The 13,493-nt window shown below is 42.0% G+C and overlaps 2 non-coding genes across 2 annotated transcripts; one reads left to right on the forward strand and one right to left on the reverse strand.

Moving 5' to 3' along the window:
- Nucleotides 1-5,421: 5,421 nt before the first annotated feature.
- Trnat-ugu lies at nt 5,422-5,496 on the reverse strand. Its single transcript has one exon. It is a non-coding gene; the product is annotated as a tRNA-Thr (tRNA).
- Nucleotides 5,497-5,866: 370 nt separating this feature from the next.
- Trnai-uau lies at nt 5,867-5,941 on the forward strand. Its single transcript has one exon. It is a non-coding gene; the product is annotated as a tRNA-Ile (tRNA).
- The last annotated feature ends 7,552 nt before the right edge of the window (nt 5,942-13,493 follow it).

Below are 13,493 nucleotides of genomic sequence, written 5' to 3' on the forward strand. Positions count from 1 at the left end.
AGAGGTGCTTTGCTACATTGAGCTCCTCCGAAAAAGAGGGACGTCGGTTGTGCTGCCCACGATGGATCATGTATGGTCTCTAGAGTCAGTGATGAGTTGCTAGACGTCGGTTCCGGAACACAAGATGGCCTGGCTGCGGGCTCAGACCGTCATGATGATAATGTTTGGTGTGTGGGGCGCTCAACTGCGCGGTCACCAGCGCTCGTACAAAATCCCAATTGTTTTCACAGTCCAATCTAGTCACCGTCACGAATGATGAGAATGATGATGAAATGATGAGTACAACACAAGCACCCAGTCCACGGCAGAGAAAATCTCCCTCCCGGCCGGGAATCGAACACGGGACCCTGTGATCTAGCAGCAGGAATGCTAGCCACTATACCACGAGCTGTGGACTCAGACGTTCGTGGTGGACCGGGAGGGGCTCTGGTGTCTGCAATAAGCTGCTCTTCAAATGTATTAAGACGTGCTACATAAGTATATATTTTATATTTTGAGTGAAAAACACCTGTGGAATAAGCAATACTTATTCACTAGAGTCATTATCTCTGTGCACAGACTGCAGTTCACAGCCTCAGCCTCCGTGACTAAAGTTGGAGGAATGGTGAGATGTGCACGTTATTGCTGTAGTCGAGTTCTTCCTCGTTACTGCTGCAGCTATTTTGGCTTCGTCATGAGGAACTGTCGACGAGCTAGCTGAGAAAACCACCCCTACATGTATTCAACTGCCTGATGATGTGGTGGGGGTGAGCATCCAAAAGTCACTTGCAAGCTGCCTGTTGCGGAGAAATGAATACACACTGTTCTGCCAGAGGAAAGGTTGCAGGGTGTAACACAAGACACTGTTTTCTTCTTAATTTATTTGTTATCCGACTTATTACCAATTTTACATTATCAGTAGCTTACATACAGTTCGAATGATAGTCACTATCATTCTCCTTCAGAAGATGTAGTGAAGCACACACACAGTCCTCCAAGTACCATATAGTGACATGTTTGTAAATATCTCGTATGCTCGAAGTTTTCTCATTTGCATGTATACAATTACTAGCGACCCAGCTCAGCTTTGCACGAATAGCATTGAATCTACGGTCAGACGGCTTATGCGGAATAAGTATATTGTTTGCGGGCCATTGTGTAGGGTTATGAATAAGTTGCAAGAAACAACGTTAAGTAACTGAATACCTCCACTTTCATGTAATTGATGCAATGTAAGCAACGCATGGCAGGAAACTTGTCTGAAGCCATGAATGTTATGTGCTCAGCACTGAATTCACGTTTGCAGTGAAACCTAATAGCAGTGATTGGAGCACATCATGATGTGTTTACAACCAATGTAAATATTGTATGTGAATAATGAGTGTATGTTTGTATGAGTGATTCAGTACGAACTGGAGGCTGGCTGAGGTGGCACAAAAAAGAAAAAATAAGAAAAATATCCACATGATATATGTGTTTATCTTGTGTTAGTGCATTCCTCTTGCGAAGCTTAGTTCGCACTCTCATATATTGTTGAAACTCATTACCTCAATTCTTTGTCCTGTACTCTCTGCAACAGACTTATTCGCTGTACCACACAAATAATCGCGTCGACATCTAGGTTCATTCGAAGAAAGCAGAATCATCTCCTGCACTGCACGTTTTACCTATAGCATAAAAAATATAACACGAAATATATTATATTCGTATCTTCTTTCACCGTGCAATTGTTCTCAAGCCAATCCAAGAAACTATTCATTAAAATATTCGATTACTTCACATTGTAAGCCTCACTTTATAGCCTGATAATGAGGTGGTTATATTTTCGTTATTAGTCATATTTGTTGTGATATTCAATACTAAGTAACTCAGTGCCTATTAATAAATGAATTTGCAGCGAAATAAGTGTACGTATTGTGAATGGTAGCCTAAGGGAAGCAGAAACTGGCAGTCTGAAACTCTCGTCGTATTTCGAAATGTGTGTCTGCACATCGCTGAGAGGTCAGTGCTAGGTGAAAATGTAGAGTGAATAAAGGGTTTTGCCCACAGTCGACCCATAACCTTTGGGTTTCCAACCACACGATCGACTGCTGGACAACCTCATCAGGTGCGAATTAGCTGCCGCTTGCTGCGTTCTCGAGGCACCGCAACTCTCTCGATCATGCAGGCTGTTTGCTAGACAACAGAAATTTAATTCATCTTAATTCAGACAGTTTGTACGAAATATTTATAAATTATATACTAAAATCTTCCACGTCAATTAGCATATTTATTAGTCAAAACCGGATCAAAATCACTACGGCATTTCCTGAGATTTACCTGCATAAACAGATAAACATGGGCAAACGACTTTATATGTACATAATAAAACAATTATTCTCAAACAGTTGCAGGGGATATTATGTAAACTGAAGGAGGACGAGGGGGAAAGGAAAGGGAGGCGACTATTGATATCAGTTGCATCAGGACTTTGTGCGGCATCAGCGACGACGAGCGAGAATGTGTGCCGGACCGGGATTTGTGCCTAGAATCTCCCGCTGACTAGGTAGCTGTAACCACTGCATCACCCGGCCCCTGTTAATCACAATTGCGCGGAACGCTTCTCGGCCTACCGACGTTCCCACGTAGTCCACCTGTCCGCAGTACCTGCCCATGTCCTTCATGCTCGCTACTTGGAGGTCGGACATAAGTTTGCATCCTCACTAATTGTGGTGGATTCATTGTCCATGGAGACGAATCATTATAATAAGGCATGGTGTCTGTTATATCTGACACCTCGCATCCACATAACTGCAAGGGAACTATTGGTTAAAAATAATTGATTATTTCAAACTGGTAGTCACACGTCACAACTTGATGATGAGATGATTATCTTTTCATTATTTGTCATGTTTATTACGATACTTCCAAGTTGAGTAACTTACTGCCCATTGTTCCAAGAATTTGCAGTCAATTAAGTGTGTGAATTGTGGTTGCTAATCTGAGTGGAACAGAAACGGACGATCTGAAATTGTCATCATATTTCCAGATGCGTATCTCCACATCACTGAGAGGTTAAAAGGTAGAGTGAAAATTTGTTATCCATCCAGGATAAGGTCCCACAAACTTTCAGTTTCCTGCCTCTACCACCCCACACCCCTCTCTCTCCCTCTTTCTCTTTTCACGTGGCAGCCATTTACACGCTGACGATTTTTTTAACTTTGTGGCATCACCTTTCACAAGCAACTGAGCTACAGATTTTTATTTTTCTTACCTCGCCTAGCAAATAATAGACAAATAGGAGAATAACCAATTGACACGTCTCCGTCATGCAGTAGCACGTGGGGACACAGTGGGCAGGAGCCAGACACATGAGGACTGCCCACGGCATCCCCGGCAACATCACCACAACCGTTGGCAATATAGGGAGGGAATAAACAAAGTGGCCTTCAAAAAACGTCACTCATTACTGAAAAAATAAGCAGTAGAGAGTGTCGGTGCACCTCAGGAGCAAAAATGTTTATGGGCATCGGATAATAAAAAGAAAATTGCGTCTTTATATCCAAAATTATACGCACACTCCATACCAACTGGGCACACCCCAAATTCACAGCGGGGCATTAAATACTCCCCTAAGATAGGTGGCGAAAGTTTTCCGATCCTGGGACCATCATTGTATCTCGTCAGGAGCAATTTGCAGTAAACTCCAGTAGTAGAGACGTCATTTGTCATCATCGCCAAAAAGATACTTCATTGTCGATCCTTTGATCCTGATGACTGCTCGTGACTTAATGGTCGGAAAGTAGTCTACCTCTAGGTGGGTGAAGGAATCAGGTGTAATGACATGCTTTGGCATATAGAGACAGCAAGTTATTATTTGGCTTCCTAGGGACGAGACATCCTCAGCTGCCCCACAAGTGACGCGGTGACCATGATCGTCCACATTGCGACATTCAGAGCAGAATGTCATGTCCAGCAATACAATATCGTGGAGCCGTTGACTGGTGCTGAACTTTCCACAGGCTACATAATACCACGTAGCTTGTACTGACGATGGGAGGAATCTCTGATGTTTATTTCTCCAAATCATAGGCCAGTGCAACCTGGGGCATTTGGGTTCAACAACGTTTCGATCTACACTTAGTATCAACAACCCATAAAAAATCTTTCTCGCAAGGTGGTCGCTTGCACCAAATAAAGTGCCACGATAAAGAAGAAGACATGCTTAAAGAACGGTGGAATGTTATCCACCACTAGCAGGCTAATGAGACAACCAGGGGCAAGAAAATCTAGTAAGTGGTGCGTAGAGTCACCCCTGTCTCGCCACTGCTTGTACAGTATAGCCACGAAGAGTGCCTCTTCGCGGTAGCGAGTGTTCATGAGTCCTAGCCCTCCCTCTCTCGGAGGGAGGGTCAGAGTTTCGTACTTCACTCTTCTGGGCGATCCTTCGGTCAGAAAGAATCCCAGGGCCACCTGTAGACGCTGGCGGATCGTAATCGGAAGGGGCAGCACCTGTACAATATGGATCATCCAAGAAGCCATTGTAAGAGGTCCATGATTAAGGAATTTGTTGTTAGCGCACTCGAGCAGATGTAATTTAGATGGATTGCTCACGCGCTGCCTGCGATATGTAAGGTATAAGCGAATCTCAGACCAGAGAGCAGCGTTGTCAGCAGTAGGAACTGTGTAGCAATTGTAGTAGTAGTAGCTTGCAGTCGTGTGTATCGAGTTGGCTGGGCCGGTCTTGCGGAGCGATGGCGGAGCCTGAGAGTTGTAGTATAAGGTAAAAGCAGCCTCGCGCATATGTAGTATTGTCATATCAAGTCCCATGTAAATGTTTTTAAAAAAATCTCTTAATAATAATCTTTCTTATAAAAAATTAACTTTTGATAATCATTCATCTCAATTTAAAGAACTTACTAAGTTCTACAATCCATGGTCATCCCGATTATTGTAAAGAAATATCAGTTGTTTCCTTTTATACATGACAAATCTATCGGCCAGCATTGCACAGGGCTGTTCCAGAAAAATTTCTTATAGGAGCAGATATATACGCGTTATCCGGCGACTTTATTGAGGTAAGAATTTTCAATTTATTCAGTATGATCTTTCAGGGCCATGACGCAGCACTGCTGACGTCCAAAATTTTCCAGTTTAAATTCACAGTCATTATTGAAAAGTTATAAGTGAGCGACAATTTTATTGAGAAGTTAGTCACATTGTATTATTGGTAGGTTACGAAATTTTACCATTGGGAGGTTTTGGAGTGTATCTGTTGGAAGGTTACGCTGAATGTGAATTATATACTTATATTTAACTATATATGACGGTAGTATCTGTTCCCGAAAGAACAGTTACCGTGGATTACCATGCAGCTTTGCTAGAAATGAAATGATAATTAAATAGACACCATAGCTGCAAGCAAGCGTTGATACACTTCATTGGGGACATGTTGAAAATGTGTGCCCCGACCGGGACTCGAACCCGGGATCTCCTGCTTACATGGCAGACGCTCTATCCTTCTGAGCCACCGCGGGCACAGGGGATAGCGCGTCTACAGGGACTTATCCCTTGCACGCTCCCCGTGAGATCCACATTCCCAACATGTCTATTTAATTATCATTTCATTTCTAGCAAAGCTGCATGGTCATCCACGGTAACTGTTCTTTCGGGAACAGATACTACCGTCATATATAGTTAAAAATATGGGTTCCCGGCCTTTGACCTTCTTGTGCGAACGCACACGCTATGCCCGAACTCGTACGGGACTTGGTAGATTAATCTGCCACAAGTAATGAGTATGATGGGCAAACATCTATTAGGCGCACTACGAATGTAGTGTTGTGGACATGTGGATCTCACGGGGAGCGTGCAAGGGATAAGTCCCTGCAGACGCACTGTCCTCTGTGCCCGCGGTGGCTCAGATGGATAGAGCGTCTGCCATATAAGCAGAAGATCCCGGGTTCGAATCCCGGTCGGGGCACACATTTTCAACATGTTCCCAATGAAGTGTATCATCGCCTGCTTGCAGCTAGGGTGTCTTTTTAATTATCATTTCATATGCTTATATTCTTTTTACTGTTGGGAGGTTACACTTGTCGACAACCGGCCAGGATCGTATTTTGTGGATTTCTGAGAAATAGTCAGCTATATATCTGCTCTTATTTACATAAAGCTAAATGTAGCTTGCATCTGGCGCAACGAATTTACTAATTTGTCACTCTTTCATTCACAGATCATCGGCAATTTATTGCTCTTTGTTGTAATTGTATTTGTTCCATTTTTGCTTTGTCTTTGATTGATTTTGTGCTTATCTTTGACTTGTGAGAATGCCGCGAAAAACTGCTAACAGCACATCGCGATGTGGAATGAGCGAAAAAGCCGACTTCAATAATTTGACTGATAATACTAGCAACATTCAGTGTCATAGTGATAATACTCTAATTACAGATAATCAGTGCGTACCGACTACTACTAATGATTTTAATCCTAATGATGAGCAAACAAATTCAATTATGTCCACACTTAATTTAACGACAATTGATGACGCGGCGCGTTCCGTTACAATGAACGCTGCCCAGTTTGACACATCTGACTTGCAAAATTTACGCAGTGAACAGAGAAATGATTCTAACGAAGGTGAACTATGTACTCAAAGTACGTCAGATTTATCTGATTCCACTGTAGTGACCAACAGCGTACATCCAATTGGCAAACCTTTTCAAGAATCAGAGAATGACCAAATGGTTACACAAAACGTGACAAATGCAGATACACCATCACATAGCACAGAAAATAGAGTCGCTAATTTTGGCTTGGATCAAGTTATGGCATTATTGCTACAAGTTAATGAATCGAACAAACAACTTAATGAAAAACTAGACAACAATTCCAAACAGTCGAATGAAAAACAAGACAACAATTTCAAACAGCTTAGTGAGCAGATTCCAGCCCTTGCCGTGCAATGTCATGATACTAAAGAACAATTACGTGAGGAAATTAACGCTTGTGCTAGGAACAGTAGTGATGAAATTAGATCTGTTGCACAAGAATTAAGTAATACGCAAGCAGCCACAACAAAATTACTTAGAGATGAAATTAGTGCAGTTGCTAAACGATGTTCAGAACACGCAACACAGTTACGCGACGAGTTTAAATTAATGTCAGCAGAACTTTCACGCACACTGGATGCGAAAGTAGACACGAAATTTGACCAACAGAACAGCCAAATTGACGAACGTTTTAATCATTACCTACAAAACAGTGAAACGTGTTACCGTAAATTTATACAGCAACAGAATAAAGTAAAGAAACAAGTCATGGAAACAATTACTGCACAGAGACAAGAAGGTAAGCGAAAGTTGTTTACGAAAGCAAAAACATACGTAGACAACAACATTGCTACAGTATCAGACGAAATCAAACAGTTGAACACCGAACTGCATGATGAAATCTCCGATCTTAACACAGAAACAGACACACACACATTAGACTTTCAGACAATGACCAGCAGACTTGAAAAGTGGGAACTACACTCCTGGAAATGGAAAAAAGAACACATTGACATCGGTGTGTCAGACCCACCATACTTGCTCCGGACACTGCGAGAGGGCTGTACAAGCAATGATCACACGCACGGCACAGCGGACACAACAGGAACCGCGGTGTTGGCCGTCGAATGGCGCTAGCTGCGCAGCATTTGTGCACCGCCGCCGTCAGTGTCAGCCAGTTTGCCGTGGCATACGGAGCTCCATCGCAGTCTTTAACACTGGTAGCATGCCGCGACAGCGTGGACGTGAACCGTATGTGCAGTTGAGGGACTTTGAGCGAGGGCGTATAGTGGGCATGCGGGAGGCCGGGTGGACGTACCGCCGAATTGCTCAACACGTGGGGCGTGAGGTCTCCACAGTACATCTATGTTGTCGCCAGTGGTCGGCGGAAGGTGCACGTGCCCGTCGACCTGGGACCGGACCGCCGCGACGCACGGATGCACGCCAAGACCGTAGGATCCTACGCAGTGCCGTAGGGGACCGCACCGCCACTTCCCAGCAAATTAGGGACACTGTTGCTCCTGGGGTATCGGCGAGGACCATTCGCAACCGTCTCCATGAAGCTGGGCTACGGTCCCGCACACCGTTAGGCTGTCATCCGCTCACGCCCCAACATCGTGCAGCCCGCCTCCAGTGGTGTCGCGACAGGCGTGAATGGAGGGACGAATGGAGACGTGTCGTCTTCAGCGATGAGAGTCGCTTCTGCCTTGGTGCCAATGATGGTCGTATGTGTATTTGGCGCCGTGCAGGTGAGCGCCACAATCAGGACTGCATACGACCGAGGCACACAGGGCCAGCACCCGGCATCATGGTGTGGGGAGCGATCTCCTACACTGGCCGTACACCACTGGTGATCGTCGAGGGGACACTGAATAGTGCACGGTACATCCAAACCGTCATCGAACCCATCGTTCTACCATTCCGAGACCGGCAAGGGAACTTGCTGTTCCAACAGGACAATGCACGTCCGCATGTATCCCGTGCCACCCAACGTGCTCTAGAAGGTGTAAGTCAACTACCCTGGCCAGCAAGATCTCCGGATCTGTCCCCCATTGAGCATGTTTGGGACTGGATGAAGCGTCGTCTCACGCGGTCTGCACGTCCAGCACGAACGCTGGTCCAACTGAGGCGCCAGGTGGAAATGGCATGGCAAGCCGTTTCACAGGACTACATCCAGCATCTCTACGATCGTCTCCATGGGAGAATAGCAGCCTGCATTGCTGCGAAAGGTGGATATACACTGTACTAGTGCCGACATTGTGCATGCTCTGTTGCCTGTGTCTATGTGCCTGTGGTTCTGTCAGTGTGATCATGTGATGTATCTGACCCCAGGAATGTGTCAATAAAGTTTCCCCTTCCTGGGACAATGAATTCACGGTGTTCTTATTTCAATTTCCAGGAGTGTAATACAGGATACCGATGCCATTAAAGCAGACGTTAAGAAATTGAACAAAACCACACGTAAAATGCAAAAACAAATTGTTGCCCGTGACACTGAAAATGACGATCGGGTAAAAGCACTGACTGAAAAATTTGATGAATTGGACAGTCGTATTGACGTTATCGAAAATAACAATGACACCAAATCAGACGATACGTCACCAGTTTCGTTCAATCAAACACCCGAATTCCAAAATTTACAACAGTCTATATATGAGATGGGTTCGTCCAATAACACATTACGTAGAAAATTGTCATCTTTACAGCAAGAAATGACAGAGATAAAAAATGTTTCAGCCTCTAACACGACACACCATACGCCACATTCCGAACATTTCTCACACTCACATAGCCGGTATTATTTAGGTACTTTACAGAGAGTACGTGACTTAGATTCCGAACAGTCACAGTCAAACAGATTATCATACAATCCTGAACCTGTTCAGACACACAGAGACGATAATTATGATTATAAGCACTTTCTATCCGTGAGAAAATTTAAGGTATTTAAGAATGACAGAACATAGATACACTTTTTGGACTGGATACAACAATTTGCTTTTGAATTTTCGCCGACATTGCCTGTAATGCAGAAACCAAAATTTATTTGCAGCGCGCAAGTGACCTCAGGGGATTCATTACATTCCGATGAATATGTGCCGTAGCATGCACAGGGCCCCGAGCCGTAGTAGTGCTATTTCATCTTCAGTTTTCTGCACTGCTGCCTTCTCTTTCACTATCTTTATATCTATCAAAACAACTCTTCAGCTGGCAATCTATCTAGGATTAGGACTGAGTAAAGAAAATCTGATATGACAAGTTTTACCTGAAAGTGGCAGTTTTCATTAGACGCTTTAGAAATGACAGTTAGCATAATTTTAATAACGAACAAAATTTTTATCATCAGTATGTGCAAAATTATCAGCAATCGCAGACACATTTAGGCAACAATAGAGGCTTTTCCGCACTACAGCAACAAAACCAGCCGGTTAGCATACCTAACCAACAATATAATGTGCAAGGTCAAACAAGGTTTAATGTTTCGCCGCCTACACGTATAGCGTCGGCCCCACCAAATGGTAACGCACAGCAACAAGGAAATCAGTATGTACAGAAAACATATAATTTCAACTCTTATCGCTACGCGCCGTATAGGAATGACTATCATGACAGACGTAAGACTAATGAGCACAGTTTTCAGCGTACATTTAATAACAGTAGGTCTTATCAGCAGCACAGCCAACCACAACAACAGATTATTATGAATGAACCAGACAGTCGGTATCGTCCCGAACTTAATACGTCAGGACGAAGTAACAGAACAGTACAAATAGTCGAAATGCCACAGCATCCTCCTGCGAATAACAGCACGTCAGAAAGAATTTGACTAGATACAGTACAGGTTGTATCTTCCAGCAACGTAAGCAATACTTTTGATACACAGACTCTTGTTCACGGAAATGTTATTACTTTTGACGGCATCCGAGACACACTTTTACATGAAAAACCCGTTATTCAAAAAACCATTTCCCACCCTGTCATTGAAGTAAAGATTGGATCATCCACATTTTCAGCAGTAATCGATTCTGGATCACCTATGTCAGTTATAAATGAAGAAACCTTCAACGAATGTAACAAAGAGAATATTTATCCTACGTTACCATTAGGCAAAACTAAAGTAAATGGAGCAGCATCTGGTAAAGGAGTAGATGTAAAATTACAGACACACTTATCGTTTTGTACTGCAGGTCATACGTTCCACTCAAATTTTTGGATTGTTCCCTTACTGACAACAGACGTTATTTTAGGTACGAATTTTCTGGTACAACATGACGCAATTATTGACTTTCAAAATTTCTATTTAATACTAAGGGATGAGAATGTACAACTGGCATTAGAATTTCAGCACACTTTATCTACAGATGAACAGGCAATTAATCGAACAGAGGTCATTTCTACATCGTGTAACGTAGACTGTCATTCCTCATTGGTCACAGATACGTACGTACACAACTACAATACACCAGACGAAACCGACTACGTCGTTATGCAAATGATTTCTAATGAAGTAAAATAGAGCAACACAAATACAAAAAAAAAATGGTTCAAATGGCTCTGAGCACTATGGGACTTAACATCTATGGTCATCAGTCCCCTAGAACTTAGAACTACTTAAACCTAACTAACCTAAGGACAGCACACAACAACACAAATACAGATAACGAACGTACTCAACTACACAAAATTCTTTTACAGCAAGCTCCAGTTTTTGACAACGTCCCTCGTACTATGTCCGGTTTTATATATGAATTTCAAGTTAAACAGCATGACACATTTAAAGTTAAATTTTGTCCTATTCCGTATATCCGTACACAAAATATTCTAGCAGACGCACTATCGCATTATCTCAGCAACAATCAGGAAGACATCGCAACCAACTTCTGCCAAGCAAATTTCAGCGTCATGTATATTCAACAAGTTGCAATTGAAAATTTCATTTCGTCGTCATTACGAGACATGGAACAAGAACAGAGCAAAGACAACGTATAGAAAGAAATTAAGCACCTTTGGCAAGACAGGAATAACGTTACTATTTGAAACCACTACACTGTACGCAATAACATTCTGTTTCGCCGCTATCACCATGACAGCAACAACTGTTTATTATGCGTTCCTGATGAGCTTCTTAACAAATAAATTTGGTATACTCATTTAAGTTACGCACATTATGGAGCAAGAAAATGTTTTCTTATACTGAGACAGAACTGTTATTTTGCTAACATGGAGAAACGTATTCGACGAGTTTTAGCGTCATGTAAAATCTGCCAGAAAGCTAAATCAGACAGGACTTAACATATTCCTCCGTTACATCCCATTGTACCCATTAAATTGAGACACATGGCCGCTGTACACATTTTTGGTCCGATTCCCAGATCTAATAGAGGTTTTTGCTACATCTTTGTCGCTGTTGAACTCACTTCGAAATTTGTTACCTTCACTCCGTTACGCAAAGCTACTGCTAAATCTGTTTCGAATGCATTTGTAAAACATTTTCTATTTCATGTAGGGCATGTATTGAAAGTAATTTCCGACAATGGACCACAATTTCGATCTGCGGTATGGACACGTATGTTACGAGCCAGAAACATTTCTCCGATCTACATATCAAAGTATCACGCTTCTTCGAACCCTTCTGAGCGACTGATGAATGAAATTGGTAAGCTATGTAGAATATACTGCCATAAAAAACATATTGATTGGGATACACACATACTCTCATTCCAGGATGTAATTAACTCCATACCAAATGAATGTACTATGCTATCTCCGACTGTTATATTGAAAAATGTTGAACCACCTAACAAAATTAAAGAATTAGTATATTTTCCTACATCTCGTCGACTACGCCACCATGAAATAATTGACATTGCGCTAAGCAACATCAAACGTGCCGCAGAGCACTGGAGAAGACAGCAAAAACAGGTTTGCACACGCTGTGACTTTCACATTGGACAGAAGATATTAGTACGCACACACTATTTATCCAACAGAGGAAAAAGTAGGTGCAGTAAATTTGAGCTTCTATACGCAGGTCCATATAGAATTCGCAGCATTCCTCATCCCAATGTAGTACACGTCGAAACTTTGAGAACCAGAAAAATCAAAGGAAATCACCATATTTCCAATATTAAACCCTTTATTGAATAAACATACTTTATGATTTATCACACTGTAATGCAGTTTCCTGATATTTGTATGAACACTTATGCAATTATATCTACGTGACTACCTACTGATGATGATCATATTTTTTCTTGGCAAGTGCCAGGCAAGGTAAGGTTAGCGGGTCGCTTTCCTTGTCGTTTCACATCAAATCGCGCTCATTTTTCATTTTTTGTGTATGTATGATTGTTTTCCTACAGAAAGTAGAATTTTTGTCTGTATGCACTATGAAATCTTTAAGGTACAACAAACGCCAGTTCACTTTGACATTTTTCCTTGTGATATCTCACTATCTTGACTATTCTACATTTTTGCTACTACATTATGATACTGTGTGTACATTTTTTTTTGCACTTGAAAGCTGTCTATGTTTTTGACATAATACGTTTTCTGTCATGCTATGCTGTATGCTTAGTTATATCACTAGAAACAAGTTTTTATTTAATGGGTGTATGAATTAAATGCAAGATATTAATCCATATTCATCATTTTCAGAAAGCAATACCGTGTAAAAGAAATAAATTAAACAACCACAGTGGTTTACTATGAAATGGAAATTTTACCATCGGAATGAAGGAAAGAAAATGCAATATCTTGTCATGAAGAGTAAATGGATCAGAATTAACAAGCATTAACCAGAATATACTATACACATGGTATGATAGCAGTCTTGACTAATTATTTTTCTTTCAGAATACGAGGCGATTATTGCAGGCTGTCAGACAGAATTACACATGTTAATTTTAGTGATGAAATATGCTAGAAGTAAGAAACCCTATACTATGAATAGTTGTATGAAGTAAATGGTGATACGAATAACGA

Source organism: Schistocerca americana, chromosome X (genome assembly GCF_021461395.2).
Source record: "Schistocerca americana isolate TAMUIC-IGC-003095 chromosome X, iqSchAmer2.1, whole genome shotgun sequence".
Lineage (NCBI taxonomy): Eukaryota > Metazoa > Arthropoda > Insecta > Orthoptera > Acrididae > Schistocerca > Schistocerca americana.